The sequence below is a fragment of the Myotis davidii genome, unplaced genomic scaffold (genome assembly GCF_000327345.1).
Source record: "Myotis davidii unplaced genomic scaffold, ASM32734v1 scaffold32, whole genome shotgun sequence".
NCBI classification, from domain to species: Eukaryota; Metazoa; Chordata; class Mammalia; order Chiroptera; family Vespertilionidae; genus Myotis; species Myotis davidii.
The window spans coordinates 9,195,876-9,213,455 of NW_006286587.1; the positions used below are offsets into that span (position 1 = coordinate 9,195,876).

Here is a 17,580-nt window from a genome sequence, read left to right on the forward strand (position 1 = left end):
GTGTGGCTTATTGTTACATGCTGCACACAGAACCAAACAGCCTTTTGTTTTCCCATTTGAAACATTTTTTGGCTCCTGCTGTAAAATAATGTTTGATGGGGCTCTACGGAGAAGGAGGAAGAGGAGGCAGAAGAGGAGGAGGAGAAGGAACTGGAGAAATTTTGTCAGCTTATTCAAAGAGGGGGCTGGGCTCTGTGAGGTATTTGTAAAAAGGCAGTTCCCCACTTCCCACAGGATGCCCTGCCTCGCTGCTCTGAGGAGCAGGGATGAGCTCACCTGCTTCAGAAGCAAATTGGCATAGCCAGACGGGTAGCTTCACTGTTGGGAAATGAGAAGCTGGGCAGGGAACCTGTACGGTTCATCACTGACCCATCCCCAGAGAACCAGCATCCACCCAGGGGAAAGGTCAGACTGTCGTAAGATCGCAGGACAGGTTGGGCTTGCTGGGAGCCAGTTCGCCACTCAGTGCATTAAATCTGTGCGTCCAGTTGGAAGAGGTGAAGGGGCGATGGGGAGGGGGTACTCTGGAGCATGGCTGTATGTGAATATGCTGTGGCCCCCTCTTAACAAAAGGCATTACCCTAGCCTTAGAAGCGTCCAATGAAAACCTCAGGTCTGGCCTCTCGCAGATGGGAACTAGTGCTAATAAATAGCATTGTTGGTAGCTGCTTCATGCCAGTTCCTTTTGCCTCATTTTATTCTCATAATACTGTTAGCTGAATACTGTTAGCCATGTCTGTATGGGTGAGGAAATTGAGGCTCTGAGAGCATAACTTTTCAAGATCACCTATCTATAAGAAAACTGGAGCATGAACTCCAGACCATCCACCTTAGCCCAACTTCTTTTTTTTTAACTTAAATTCGCTATTGTTTAAAGTATTATATATGTTTCCTCCCCACCCCCACCTCTCCCTTCCAACTTCTTTTGGTACCGAGACTCTATGGTAGTGTGCACTTTCCACTAACAGCCTAAAAACCCTTATTTTAAAAAACTGAGATTGACTAAGATACCAATGACACTTGAGAAAAGGAAAGGGATTATGCTTTCATTGTGACCACAAATATTCAAGAATATCATGCTCTAACTCCTAACACATTGGCCTGTAGTGAAAAAGCTTGGGAAGTAACCAAGAAAATAATAATTATGTATTGTATAATCTCTAACATGTACCACATTCTTTCTAAGTGCCAGACATTCTAACTACTTTGCATTCATCATCTCACACATTCCTACAAGGTAGATATAATTACTATCAGACCCATTGTAGAGGTGAGGAAACAAAGCTTTAGTAAGTTAACCAAAGTCATCAGCAGAAGCATCAAAACCAGTTTGGGAACCTGGTTTTCCCAATTCTAAAACCCAAGTTTGTATTTTTAGTGCATGCTGCTTCTCTAAATACAAGATGTTAGTAGAAGTGAGATCCATACCCACTTCCACAGAGAAGGGGCAAACTAAACTCAGCCTTAAAGGGCAGAGTAAGTGTGAGTTAAAGGTATTATGTTTTGCTTGTGTGCTTTACTGTTGTTAATGAAAATTTGAGCTGATTATTGCAAATGGCACCAAACTGTCACATACCAGAGCCTTCAATATGCAGCATTGTTCATTCACAGACACACTGCATCCATGCACATGCCACCACCCATTCTTTTTTTTTAATATATTTTATTGATTTTTTACAGAGAGGAAGGGAGAGGGATAGAGAGTTAGAAACATAGATGAGAGAGGGAAACATCGATCAGCCGTCTCCTGCACACTCCCCACTGAGGATGTGCCCACAACCAAGGTACATGCCCTTGCCCAGAATCGAACCTGGGACCCTTGAGTCCACAGGCCGACGCTCTATCCACTGAGCCAAACCAGCTAGCAGCTGTGGGCAAACTACGGCCTGCGGGCCGGATCTGCCCGTTTGAAATGAATAAAACTAAAAAAAAAAAAAAAAAAGAAGACCGTACCCTTTTATGTAATGATGTTTACTTTGAATTTATATTAGTTCACACAAACACTCCATCCATGCTTTTGTTCCGGCCCTCTGGTCCAGTTTAAGAACACACTGTGGCCCTCGAGTCAAAAAGTTTGCCCACCCCTGGGCTAGGGCAACCACCACCCATTCTTTATTTTAAAAAACTCCGAGTTAAAGAAAACCAACTCCATGTAACCCTGAGTCATATGGACTTATACTGAGACCCAGATGGAAGACTACAGGTAATCTGCCTTTCAGACACTTTCTCCCACACCATATGGTCACCCTGAATAGGCAGTTCACTTAGCACAGCAATTCCTGTTAATAGGAATATCATATCGTAGATATGCAATGCAGTAGGTAAATGACATTTGCAAATGATTTGATAGGTTTTCCATTGAAAAGTAAAATCTATTTTACTCCCCTTCAATGTGGGTTGGACCTAATGTCTTACTCGGCCTATAGAATGTGATAGAAGGCATTATCTGGGATATCTGAGACTAAAGTTAAAAGAATCCTGTTAGCTTGAGCCAATCTTCCTAGAACATTCACTCTTAAAACCTAGCCACCATGTTTGAAGGAAGCCCAAGTAACCCAGAGAAGAAACCCAAGTCGAGAGAAACCAAGTATCCTTGCTGTGCTACTAGCTGAGATACAGCACCAATTTGTAAACTGTGTAAGTGAGCTATCTTGGAAATGGGTCCTCTAGCCTGGGATCTATCAGCTCCAATTGATACCTCATGGAATATATAAGTCAGTTGTCCCTGCTGAGTCCTGCTCATATTACAGATTCCTGAGCAAATAAATGATTGCTGTTTTAAGTGTGGCAGTGGTTTGTTAAGCAGCAATAAATAAATGAACATATGGATACTCTTGTTTATAAATATCTAGAAAATTCATTCTGCAATCTCATATCCATTTTATTTATTTATTTTCCTTTCCAACTTGTGTGCATTTTCTGTTTTTTTAATTGTTTTTTGTTATGATGAAAAACATAACATACAATTTTCCATCTTTTTCCCCCATTATAGTTCATATTCAATATTATTCTGTATTAGTTTCAGGTTCACAACATAGTGGTTAAACAATTACATACTTTAACCAAGTAGTCTCCTCAATATTTCAAGGAAACCCCCTGGCTCATACATAGCTATTACAATATTATTTTTTTTCTCTATTGACCTCTCTCCAGCTACTCCCACCCCCCAGTACGTGGTCACACCCCGCTAGTGACTGTGTCCATTGATAATGCTATATGTATGCATACAAGTCCTTTGGTGGATTTCTAGCCCTCCCAACCCCCCACCTTCCCTCTGAGATTTGACAGTCAGTTCGATGTGTCTCTGTCTCTGAATCTATGTTTATTCATCGGTTTATGTTGTTCATTATATTCCACAAATGAATGAGATCATGTGGTATTTATCTTTCTCTGAATCATATCCATTTTTGGTGCTGGCATTTACATTTTGAGGAGAGAGTTTGCTGTGGCCGTCTATTTGCTTTCAATTTGTTTTGTGTTTTGGGATAAGGACTGTATCCCTTAAGATGAATGTCTGACTGGTTTAGCCAAATACAATGAACTCAAATATTACTAATGCAAAAGTGCAGTCATCTGAATGATGCCAAATCTGAAGTGTAATTATTCAACCTGTGGCAACCTGCAATTCATTCTATTACCTATGAATAAAAGTGTGTGTTAAGGTGAAGAAGTTTTCTTAATTAAAATACATGTGTTAATTATATTTAATATTTACCAGTTATAAATTAATTTTATCTATTTACTAAAGTTTCTTTAAAAAACCTTTCTTAGAAACACTTTTAGAGGTGGATTGATGTCAACCTAAATACTTGCAAGGAATTTACTACATTTATTTTGAAATACACTGAATTTAATATTTCTACTATATGTTGTCACCTTTGTCCCAGTTGGTCTGAATTAATGTAGTTTTACTATAATTCTAAAATATCCAACCTGTAAATTAATGTGAGAAGGAGCTGTTGCCACTCTATTCGAAACCAAGATATTGGCCAGATAATTCACAATTTAGATGAAACATTTGGAGGGAAAATAAACAAAATACTATAAGCATAACTCAGAGAAGTATTAAAAATAGTTATATTTTATCCATCCATCACAGTACCATCAGAAATCTGCTCCACTCATTAATTTTGTCACATTGAATACCATTTGATTACAGCAGAGACTGAGGGTGGCAGGGTCTGGTATGGAACAGTAGGAAGTGGCAAGAATGTATTTACCTAACAAAGCTCTTTGTCTCCAAGAAGCAGAACAAGTCTTGTGTAAACAGATCGTAGGATTTTCAAAAGAAGTTGGAAATCCAAATGAGGTGGGAGGCAGAGAGAATCTCCTCATTTTTAAATATTGGCATCTAACCTTTAAAAATTCAAATAGTGTAGATTTCAAGGAAATATTGCTTCCAGCCACAAATCTGAAATCTCTGAACTATAGGTAAATAGGGTGAGAAAAATAAGAGGTCATAAGTACAGTGCTATTTTCTCATACACGTTTAAGAATGGTTCAGGGACATTGACTTCTCTTAATTTAGATTTACTTCATACTTTAAAAGAAGAATCTATAATAGTAAAAGTATAATATGCAAATCGACCTAACGGCCGAACAGCGGAATGACCATCCAGAGGACCACGCTATAACACCCACTGGCACCAGGCCAGCCAAGGCGGGTGTGATGAGATTGGTTGGGGGCCCACCCATTGCTCCATGATCACCCTGCAGAGAGAGGCCCAGTTCACCTGCTGGTGGGGCAATTGATCAATTGGGGGGGAGGGGCTCCACTATCACCCCAAGGAGGGAGGCCCAGGCCACCAACTGGCACGCTGCAGCGAGTAGGCAGGTCCTCCCTCTGCAGGGTGCTATTTATTGCCCCAAAGAGGGAGGCCCAGGCTACCCCAGCTATGCATCATGGAGCTCTGGTTGGGTGGGTGGAGCCTACCTCTTTAGGGTGATTGATTGTGGGGCTCCCGGACTGTGAGAGGGCACAGGTTGGGCTGAGGTATCCCCCCCATCTCGTTCCCTGAGTACACAAATTTTGTGTACTGGGCCTCTAGTAGATAATATAAAAATTTATGTTCCTTTCCCTGAGTTGTTATATTAACCCTGGAATATGCAAGTTTGAGGAACAATTATAGCTGACTTCATATGCTAGATTTCCCTGACTAGCCCTGATTTTAAATATTAGGTGCCCAAGTGTTCGTCAAAATGTCATAGAACTGACAATATTTTATTAGTCAACCTTCATCTCTCAGACTTCACAGGATGTGACAGAGAAATCTTTTGTTAGACAATGGAGCATAAAGCTTGGTCACCACTGTTGTTCTCTAGATACGTTGTGACTGGGCCTTCAAAGTTGCCCAAGAAAAAGGCTGTCTGCAAATCATAATTATTCTGTCAAGTTGTACTTGACTGTTCTTTCTCTGCCATGTGGGCCTTACCCATTTGAAGTCAAGGATCCTTTGAGAAGCTGATAGGTACGTTTTATGAATGGGTTCATAATCATAAAATTTCCCATGTAGAGAGTTCATATATTCCCTGAGTTTCTCAGATCCCGTGGTTAAGAGCCTCGGCTGTGGAATGCCTTTATTAATTAGGCTACATCTGCTCTCACAACCTAACTACCAGCAAGTCAACCTCTCCAGAGGAGATGGGAAGGTATTCATAAATTGATTTACCAAGGAGAGAAAACCACACAAAGCCCAAAGTAACTCAAGCAATATGCACAATAAATGTCATTCATTTATTTTAAAACTTATATTAGGATTTTGCATTCTACTCTATAATACATTTATATTTTTCTTATAAAATTATTTTTATGTCCTCCCTTAAAAGCATTGAGTAAAAATGAACTCCCAGAAAGATATTTCTTTCCTGGTGACTTTTCATACCCCAGAACCACTCAGGATTTCCCAGGGAACCACTTAAGGAAGAATGATATTAGGAAGAACCACTCATGTTGAATTCATTTAGAAGTAGGTTTGAGACCTAGCTCTGCCCCTTAGTAACTATGTCACATTGGACAGATAACCTTATGTCTCTGATCCATATCTAACAAGGCAATGGTGAATATGAAATGAGATAGCATATGTAAGGATCCTAATAACTATCAAGTATAGAGTAGATATTTAATAAATGATAACTGTTATCTATTAAGATTAATCTGAAACTATCTCTTCTCCACTATTTTAATAGTGTACAGTGCAATGCCTGGCATATAATAGGTGCTGAATAAATTATAGTCTTAAACTCTCGACTCTTCTCATTCAATGATGGCTTCTCAGTTCCCATTTTATTTGACTTGTCAGTGGAATTTGACACAGGTAATCACTCCCTTTTCCTTAAAGCACTTTCTTCTCTTGGATTTCAGAATATGACACTTCTATATCACTAGCTGTTCCTTCGCAGTTTTGATTTCTGCTACCTCCTCATCTCCTTGACTTTTAAATAATAGAGTGACCCAAGGCTTAGTCCTTGTACCTTTTTTTCTTTTCTAACTGCATATTTACCATGATCATCTGATCTTGTCTCATCTCTCTATGTATATGTGACATCTCCAACTGTATATGTCCAAAACTGAACTCCTGATAACTATTCCCTCTCTCTGTTCCCAAATCTTATTCCCTACAGTTTGCCCCATCTCAGTAAACAACTCTATCCTTTCAGTGACTCAAACCAAAAACCTGAGTATCATTCATGACTTTTCTCTTTCATTCTACATTTAGTCAGCAAATTCATGATCCTACCTTCACATTGTATCCAGAATCTGACTATTTTACTCACCTTCCCCACAGCAACCACTCTATTCTCACCCACCATGCTCTCTCACCTGGATTGGTGCAGGAGCCTAATCTCTTCTTCCTCTGCCCTAATTATATATCACTGCATCACAAGCCATCCCAACACACAGTGGCATTGAACAACAACCATTTTATTATGCTCATGGATTCTGCTGGTCAGAAGTTCAGAAAGAGACACAGTGGGGACTGCTCCTCCCTGTTCCCATGATATCTGGGGCCCCGGCTAGGATGGCTCAGTGGCCTGAGCCTGGAACCGCTGGGTCAGGAAGATCTGCCTCCAAGGTGGCTTCCTCACTCCCATGCCTGCCATCCAGACTGAGATGCCTGAAGAACAGGACAAGCTGGGACTCCGGACTAAATTTCCACGAGTCCTCTCTAGCAGGGAGGACTTGAAGATAGCTTTCTAGCAAATGAAGAAGTCATGGCCTTTCATAACCTGGCCTCAACCCTACTTTATAGGTTGAAGCTGTCAAAAACAATCCCAGCAGATTCAGGGGGAATAGATCAACCCACTTCTTGGTGGGAAGAGTTTCAAAGAATTTATGAACATATTTTAAAACCACCATGTCATTTTTCTATCTCTGTCCATCACCACCAGCAAGACTGCAAGACTGGCCTCTACACAACAGCCAAAATGTTCTTGTGAAATGAAACCAAGATGTCACTCTTCTGTCCCAATCCTTCCCCTTGTTTCTATTTCACTCAGAGCAACTGACAAAATCCTCACAATGGCCATAAGGCCCCTGGCTTGGTCCTCCCTGATATAACCCTTGCTTTTTTTTTCCAATGCTCAATGGATTTCAGCTACACAAATGCAAGCAACCATGCATCAGTCCACCTGGGACATTAGCACTTCCTCTCCCATTTGTGCTTCCCAGATATCCAGGTGTCTGTGCCCTCTCAAGTCCTGAATCAAATGTTATCTTCTTTGTAAGAGGTCATCTTGAACTTACCTAACATTGCAAACCTCCTCTCTTCTTGCCTCTCCTTCCTGCTATTTTTCTTTAGTACTTAACACCACACACACACACACACACACACACACACACACACACACACACTTATTTCCTATCTGTTGTCTGTCTATCTTGCATGTGAGCCTCACATTGTCAGGGATTTCTATCTTATCCACTACTGAATCCCCAGCACCTAGACCCGAGCCTGTATATAGTCAGTGCTGAATACTATTTGTGGGATGAATAAAAACCATCTGTTTTTATTAATCTACTAGGGGCCCAGTGCATGAATTCGTGCACCTTGAAAGGAACTGTGGGCCATGAGGCTGCAGTAGGTACAGGGGCAGATCTCAGCCCATCCTCCATGCCCCTGCCTGGCCCCTCCTGCCGCGGCTCCCAGGCCCCTGTCTGCTGGCAGCCTCACTTCCACTGCCGCTCCCACGTGCTGACGGTGCTGGCCCCACTTGCACCTGCTGACAATGACACAGTGATTGCGGCTGGCACCAGTAGCGGGTGCAAGCAGGGTCAGCGCCTCAGTGGGTGTGAGTGGCGGCTGCTGCCCTGACCGCCCCTCAGGAGCAGGGGAATGTGGAGAAGCCCGTAGGGACATCAATGCCAGCAGCTGCTGCTCACACCCACTGATGGCGCCCAGTGATCAGGACTGGTGCCAGGCACTGGCAGCTGGTGCAAGAGGCAGCTCCAGTGCTGGCAGCAGGTGCAAGCACTGGGCAGGACCATGGTGTGCAGGGACAAAGAATTTTCAGTAATCATCAGAGGCTTCCCCCGATGACAGCACCTTGGTCTAGTGCCCCCACTCACTTGCTCCACCATCCCACCATGGCCAACGCCCGCCATGCTCTGCATACGCCCCCTGGTGGTCAGCACATGTCATAGCGACCAGTTGTTTGGTTTTTCTGCCTTTTGGTCTATTTGCATATTAGCCTTTTATTATATAGGACTAGAGGCCTGATGCACGAAATTCGTGCAAGGGGCTCGGCCCTCGCAACCCTGGCTTCGTCCGGAAGGTTGTTCAGATGGGCATTCTGCTGTTCAGTCTAATTAGCATATTAGTTCTTCATTATATAGGATTGCTTATAAGAACTTCCATTAGTTTTGTTTTGTTTGCGATTCAAATTGCTATTTGCAACTGCAAGCCCAGTTATTTAAAAACTAAAAAGGGTAGGGGCAGAAAGGGGTCCTAATATATGGTGACAGGAGATTTAACTTTGGGTGGTGAGCACATGGTGCAGTATACAGATCTTGTAACATAGAAACCCACACCTGAATTCTACATGATCATGTTGACCAATGTCACACCAATAAATTTAATTTTAAAAAAGACTAAAATGACCCCACTCATGATACACAAGCTTCTTTTTAGACTTCAAAGGGTATAACCTTTTATAAATTAATTCACAGATTTTCTTACCTTTGTTGGAGAACATTAACTGCCCCCTTTTTAAAAATCATTAAAGCACTAGATTATTTTGTGTGATCAGGCAGCTACATGCTTTGTTCTTTCTGACTTATTTCATTTAGCATAATGCCCTCTAGGTTCATCCATGTTTTTGCAAATGACAATATTTAACTCTACTTTATGAACAAGTAATATTTCCTTGTATATATTACCACATCTTCTTCTCCATACATCTATCAATAGATATCTAATTTGCTGCCATATATTGTCCATAATGCTGGAATGAACATAGGAGTGCATATATATTTTTGAATTAGTGTTTTGTTTTCTTTGGATAAATACCAAGAAGTGGAATTGCTGGGTCACATGGTAGTTCTATTCTTAATTTTTTTGAAACCTCAACACTGTTTTACATAGTGGCTGCACTAATTTATAATCCAACAAACAGTGCATAATTTATATTGATATCCAGATATTATGTATACTCCAGGCCTGGGGTCAGGGAACATGGTTTAAGCAAGTGAACCTTTTTGAAGGAAATAAAAATAGAAATTAAATATTATTGATTAATCCTGATGATTCTGTTGCCTCTTAGCAGGAGATAAAATATGCCTAGATTAGAGAGAACATGACTAATACCTCAGAGTATACAAGCTTGTCATCTGGTTTTAATAAAATAATCTATTCTCAGGGTTGAATGTCCAAGAAATGTCAGTACAATCTGTTTTTCCGCCAATGACTCTATATGTTAGTTGATTTTTTTGTTGTTAATCCTCACCTGAGGATATTTTTTCCATTGATTTTTAGAGAGAGAAAGAAGGGAGAGGTAGAGAGAGAGAGGGAGAGCGAAAGAAAGAGAGAGAGAGAAAGAGAGAGAGAGAGAGAGAGAGAGAGAGAGAGAGAGAGAGAGAGAGAGAGAGAGAGAGAGAGAGAGAGAGAGAGAGAGAGAGAGAGAGAGAGAGAGAGAGAGAAAGAAACATCGATGTGAGAGAGACATATGGATTGGTTGCTCCCTGCATGTGCCCTCGGGGTGGGGATCAAACCCACAACTCAGATACATGTCCTTGACTGGGACTTGAACCCTGAGGTTCAGTGGTCTATGCTCTAACCATTTGGCAGCACACAGGCCAGAGCTATGAGTTGTTGTTTTTTAATTTTATTTAACAAACTTTCATCACACTACATATTAAGAACTTTACAAATACCAACTTTTTGATTTTTATAACACCCTTATGTGTTTGATACTGTTACTATCCCCATTTTTTTACATGAGGCAACTGATCATACAAAAGTTAAATTTGTTTAAGAGTTAACTTTTAGTTAGTACAGCAGAATGGCCCCAGAGTCTGTGTCTTTATGACTAAAAATAAATAAATAAATAAATAAATACCTCCCCTCAAACATCTTATTGTGAATATTTGCAAACTTACAGAAGAATTAAAAGAGCTCTAAATGAGTACTCATACTTACCACCTAAATTCTATGTTTTATTATATTTGTTTTATCTCATGTCTATCCATCTATCTATCCCTTTCTCCATTTATCAATTCATAGAATTTATGCATTTCAAAGAAAGTTGTAGAATCAGTACACTTTACTCCGAAACTTTTCCATATGTATATCATTAACTAGACTTCATTTTTTGTTTAAAATTTCTTTTCCTTCTTTTGAGGTAAAATTTACATATAATGAAATGCACAAATCTGAAGTATACCATTCAATGAATTCTTACCTACATTATCTTTTGGTTGTTCCTATTAAAAAGTACTTCATAATATAGTTTTGACTGCAGAAAGATACTATAAAATTGTTCACTTAACATTGGAGAGTTTAGTCTATGGACAAAGAACTGAATACTATGCAAAAAACATTGAGCGCGGTCAAGAAATGACTCAAGGGAAGGCTGACTCACTAGAGTTCTCCTGCTGTACACATTTAATTCCAAAGGATCAAGAGCTATTTTCCTTTTTGGTCTTTAGTGTAATCCAGCTAGCAGTAAGGGAATTTGACTTAGAAGTCCATACAATTCCACTCTATCCCCTGTCTTCTTACACATGGAGAAATAAGGCTCAGCAAAGCTAAGGGACTGAGTTCAAAGTCACACCACTGGGATACTCCCTTAGTCTCTTGTCACCCAGACCAAGGCCTTTTCTGAGAAGCTGAATTTTTTTGGAAACCTCCAAGCCTTTAAAGCCAACGGCCAGACCACATATGTGAATACTCACCATGGTATTTGCTGTTGCAAGTTCTTTAGTCTCAATTGCAAAATGGATATAAAAAACTGCATTTGCTTCATGTAAGAACTAAAGGCATCTTCTTGTTTCCCAAAATAAGAGTCATATATACAGTGCTTCCTTTTTTTGTATATCTTAGAACAACATGCCAGAGAAATCAATAGTGAGACTCAAATAGGTGCCATCACTTTTCCAAGATCTCAAAATGGCCAATCCAGGGCAAGACACACCTCTGTCCACCGCCAGTTTCTAGCACCTTCACACAACACTCCCTTTCACATTATAGAACTAAAAACAAATATAGGAGCGCTTGGCACTAACATGTTTTGTCAACACTTGCAAATAACTTGGGACATCTGGGAAAAACACACAACTCATGTACCTCATGAATTGGTTTGTTAGTTTATGCAAAAGGGACTGGCTTTTTCCATAAGGGACCATGCGTCCCATTGGTCAGTTCTTAGCAAGACTGCTGAATCAGGTACCTGTAGACAGAAACAGATAGAAATACTGCACATGTTGACCTGAGAAAATGATTCAAAGACTGAAATGAATAGATCACAAACATCAGGGGTTTTTTTTTGTGTGTGTGTTGTTGTTAAATGTAGTATCAATCATTATACCAATCAGATGATTCAAATCTTGTACCCCCATTACTTACGGGTCAGAAACTACGATGGCTTAAAAGAATGCCTGGGTCCTCTAAGCTGGTTGATTCAGAAGTATAGATAAAAACTAGTCAAGATTAGTCTTGCTCTGGGAGGAGTTATTTTTTTTCCTTCATTATGTGCCACATGATAAGAAAAATTAATCTGCTAATTATAACTATGACTATTATCAGATTTCTTGGAAGCAAAGAAATAAATTGTTATGTGACTAGGTTGTTAGGATGCTTGGTTTTCCAAGGAGCAAAAGCTTTTTATAGAAAATAAAATGGCATGTTCTATCTTCCATGAAAACAATAGGTTTCAGCAATTTGTATACATTCAGGTAAACATTATTTCTTCATGGACACATTCTGTTTTGAAAGGCAAGCAAAAGATAAACCAGGTTATAGGCTCTTAGGCTGCTCATAACATACATAAAGGTGTGTGCTTTTACAGGGTGGCAGGCAGGAAGGAGTAGGGAGAGAAGCAAGAATAGTTATGTGCAGTGTTGCTCAGTGGTTGAGCGTTGACAACCAGGAGATCATGGTTCATTCCTGGTTAGGGCATATGCCTGGGTTGTGGGCTCAATCCCCAGTGTGCAGCATGCAGGAGGCAGTCAATCTATGATTCTTCCTCATCATTGATGTTTCTATCTCTCTCTCCCTCTTCCTTCTTCTCTGAAGTCAATACAAATAGATTTAAAAAAAAGAATAGGTATGTGCAAAATCCTAATAAACAAAAAGAAGGAACAACAACTGAATCCTTAGCCAGTTTCTCTCTTTCTGAGTAGAAAGATTTTCTGCTTTTTTGTGTTATTGAATGGCAGGCACTGTTTGGTTTAGCTTCAGGGAGTAGGAAGTTTTGGGTGGGGTTCAGGATCATTGAGGTGCAAAAAGAAATTGTTTCAATTTGACTTTATGAGAAAAATGATTGTTTGCAATCCAAGTTTAATCCACTGAGTTCAGCCAAGTGACTCTCAGAACCACATTTTGTGGGCTTCCAGGAACCCCACCCTTGTTATAACTCACCTATGAGTCATTAGCTGTATTGTCAAAACATGCCTCTGATGTTGGTTCATTCTCTTGCAGTTCAGGAGGCTCTTTCCTTGTGAGTTTTGGTTGTAGGTTCAAAATTTCAAAATCAGCTGAACACATTCGCTTCATCAAATCTTCTACAATGGATATGGTAGAGACTTTAAAATCACCAACTGCACAACCACGAATCACTGTGAAACACTGAATGAGGGTGCTCCTGGAAGACACAGTCTCCACACAGCCTTGCAAAGGCCCTTTGAAAACACATATCTGATCAGAATTTTAAACCACCATTGGCTTAAAACTCATCAGTGGCTTCCCTTATTAGGATCAGGGCTACAATCCAAAACTTGGCTTATAAGCTTTGTATAACCTCCTAACTTAGCCTATTCAAGAATGTACTAGTGGTAGTCGATACCTACTTCATATCAGATGCTATGCTAGGTACTAGAGTACTAGCAATGGCCAACATGGAGGGAGTCCCTTCCTGGAACTGACATTCAGCCACTCCTGTCCCCTCACTATCCCTAACACCACATATCCCATCCCTTTCCGGCAGGTCCTCAGGCTATTTCTGCTGCTGGGAACAATGTACCTGGTAAACTCCTAAGATTATTCCAATATTATTTTAGCTACTGTACCATCTTCTTTAGGGAGGCCTTTTGTCTCTTCCTGAACTAGGTCAGATCTCTGTCCTACCCACTTCACAGCACCTTTATGCATGCATCACTTTCTTTTTTGTGTTTGTTTGAACCTGTATTTCCATCTAGACCAGGGGTTGGCAAACTTTTCCTGTAAGGGACCAGATAGCAAATATTTTTAGCTCTGTAGACTATGCAACCTCTGTCACAATTATTCAACTCTGCGATTATAGTGTAACAGCAGCCATAGACAATATATAAACAAAAGGATGCATCTGTGTTCCAATAAAACTTCATTTACAAAAGTGGGTGGTGAGCAAGATCTGGCCTGTGCACCACTATTTGCTGACCTAAGTCAACAGAACCCCCTATGGTGATAAAAAATGCTATATATCTGTCTCAGTAATGTAGCCATCAGCCCTATATGGTTATTAAACAATTAAAATCTAGCTAGTGTAATTGAGAATCTAAATCTCTACATTCATTTAACTTCAATTATTTAAGTTTAAATATAAAGGCCATGTGTGGCTGGGGATTACTGTATTGAATAGCATACATATATCCCATGATTGTCATGAGGACAGGAGCTGTGTCCCTCTTAGTCACCACTGTGTCACCTAGACCTACCACAGCTACTGGCATGGAGTAAGTGCTTAAGATGTGTTTGTTGAATGAAAGAACAAGTGTATACATATTGGAATGACTTACCAAACTTCTTGTTTATTTTTTTACCACTGCGATCCACTTGATTAGATATTGCCACTGGATACTTCTTGCTGTCCAGTCCAAAATGTTATATTTTTGTATGCACATTTGATCTCCCATTATCTTGTGAACTCTATGAGGATGGGAGCTATAAGAGAGACTACCCAAATGCTCCTTCCAGGGCCCAGCACAAGTCCATGCACATGGTAGTCAGCCTTCCCACGAAGTGTTTGCTGCCATCAGTGCCCACTTGGAAAGGAGAAAGATTCAGCCCTGGCTATTTGATTTCTGAAATCTGTTCCAATCTGTCATGTTTCAGAGATCTAACTTCAAGCTTTCCTGCTTTAGCTCTGGTGCTGCGGAGTTGAGAAATTCAACTTAGCCCTGCCTTTTCCCGCTCTATAATCTTGGAGAAGTTGCTTAATGCCCTGTGTCTCTATAATGAAGTGAAGGTACTTCTAATTCTATTACAGCTATTCATCACCTACCTCTTAGGAATATTACCTAAATAAATAAGATCATGGCCACAAAAGCTTTGAGCACCTCGGAGATAAGCACTGTTTTCACATGCCTCATTATAACTGATCAGGGAGATAGTAGATGGTAGTTATTCTCAGTGATACTAAACCCTGATGCATTGTTTTCTCTCATTTACCAGGATAACTTAATAAAAGCTCTGTGATCCTCAAGTGAGTCAGCTGATCGCAAATAAGATCAGAATAATGCAATGGTTGCAAGGTGGTGAGACAGCCACTTTGTTCCAGAGTTAAATTCTGTCTAATTGACATTAGAGCCTCCACCCTCATTGTCAACCACAGGTAGGATCCTAGGATCCTACACATCTCTCTATTCTGCCTTTCTCCAGCAGTTCTCATAAGGGGGCATCCCAAAGAAGGTGCAGTGTTCTTTCACTGCTATCTGAAACAGAAAGTCTGGCTTACCCTGCCATAGAGGGCCTATTTCATTACAGTGGGCCTTGTACATCTCATCTCCAAGTAGGTAACAGATGAGGCCCATGTAAGGTTCTGTTCTTCTTGTTTTATCTCTCTAGCAAGTGCCTATGTTGGTCCTCCTGTCTGAGAAGGCCCTCACCTCCTCTCCCAACCTTTCCCAGTCTGGGGTTTCTCCCTCTCTCTCTCTCATTCGTTTGTTCATTCATTTATTTCTACAGCAGTCATTGGCACTCTGCTGGGGACTCTGTTTAGACCCCTTCAAGCAAATTTGCCCTTTCTGCGAATCCTTCACTTCTCAGGGTGGGTGTGTCCTGTGGAAGCCTGTGGCTCTCTTCATGGGCTGTTCTTTCTGACTTATTAATTTGTCAGGTGGTGAAGAGAAAAGCCAAGACAGTTGGAAACCAACTTAACCTCTCAGGAACTGAACTTGTTTACTGATTTACTGATAGAAAGAAAGAGTTGGAGTAGCTAATATATAAAGAACAAGTCCCACCCTAACTGGTTTGGCTCAGTGGATAGAGCATGCAGACTCAAGGGTCCCAGGTTTGATTCCGGTGAAGGGCATGTACCTTGGTTGCAAGCACATACCCAGTAGGTAGTGTGCAGGAGGCAGCTCATCGATGTTTCTCTCCCATCGATGTTTCTAACTCACTATCCCTCTCCCTTCATCTCTGTAAAAAATCAATAAAAATATATTTAAAAAACAATCTCACTGGGCTGATCCTAAACTTTAGTCACTGGTGATATTCCTCTGTAAGGAAAGCCCCCATTCCCTCATCCCCAAAGAGCTTTTTATATGTTTATGAACTCCTCTCTCTCTCTCTCTCTCTCTCTCTCTCTCTCTCTCTCTTCTCTCTTTCTCTCTGACTTAGGTGGTCACTAAAACCTAAATCTTGTAATATGATTTTTCCCCCATTGGTACTGCCTAACATGCAAAGATGCTCAATAATTCAAGAATTTAACCTTAGATTCAGTTAATTTTCTGAATAAGTTTCCCCAGATATAAGTTTGAATTTTGGTCAGCCCAGACATGTCCTGATACATTGCCTTGGGAAGGTAACATGGTTCCCAGATTTCTTTCAAATGCATCTAAATGAGGGTTAGAAATAAAAGTATTTTAACAAAATTTCTATAGTATGTATTCATTAAAGTAATACTAGATGTCATAATAAAAAAGGCACCAAATGGAAGTTTATTTCTCACTCATATTAAGTCTAATTGGCAGTGATAGGAAGTTGAGGGGAGGTGCTCTACACAGTTATTCAGGGAACTAGACTAACAAAAGCTTTGCAATCCCTCATATGTGGCTTCCAAGACCACCTTGGCCACCAGCATTCAGATGGCAACAGGCGAAAGAGGGAAAGGGATGGATCCTGAGAGAGGTTTTATGGGCCAGTCATGGACATGGCACATTTCTCTTCTACCCCTTTCACATTGGTAGAACTCAGTAACTTGACCACATCTATCTGCTAGGTTTATGGGAAATGTAGTCCAGCTGAGAGAAAGAGGAAAGGGAAATGGGTTTGAGGAACAGCCAGTCTTTGTCACACTGGACAACAGGGTTTAAATATTTGAAATATTTGAAAGGCCTGTGTGAGAGATAATGAAAGCTATTGTTCCTGCAAGTGATCTTTTATTTTCTGTCCTTTTATCAAATGACTTGTCTTTTTAAAATATCATTGTAATACAATCTGGGAAGTGTAATTGACGGTGTTGTGCAGTGAGAACATCTAGCCTGGATTTATAATCACGTAAAGCCAGTGCTGGGTCTCAAATAGTGAATATTAAGCAGGCAAATAATATAAGTAATTTTATGATGAAAACCAACACTTCCCAAATAGAGTTTAGTCATGGTATAGCCAAGTTTATATGAAAGGTGATAAATACATTTGATACATATGCTGGGTTCCCAAAGTTATGTGGAATTTCACTTCAGCATTTTAATAATATTCAATAAGCTGAGTCAATCACAAATATTTATTCAGAACCTACCATTGGAAACTGTGTGTTGACATGGAGATACTGTGATGAGCAAGAAAGATGTCTCCCCTGGCTCTCACATTCTAGATCATGTACACCAGCGGTTCTCAACCTGTGGGTCGCAACCCCTTGTGGGGGGTGGGTCGAACGACCATTTCACGGGGTTGCCTAAGACCATCGGAAAACACATATATAATTACATATTGTTTTGTGATTAATCAC

At 40.4% G+C, this 17,580-nt stretch overlaps 1 protein-coding gene across 1 annotated transcript in view; it reads left to right on the forward strand.

The window, feature by feature from the left end:
• SPTLC3 (serine palmitoyltransferase long chain base subunit 3) overlaps positions 1-17,580 on the forward strand; it is a 128,224-nt gene that overhangs the window by 1,095 nt on the left and 109,549 nt on the right. The window lies entirely within an intron of this gene.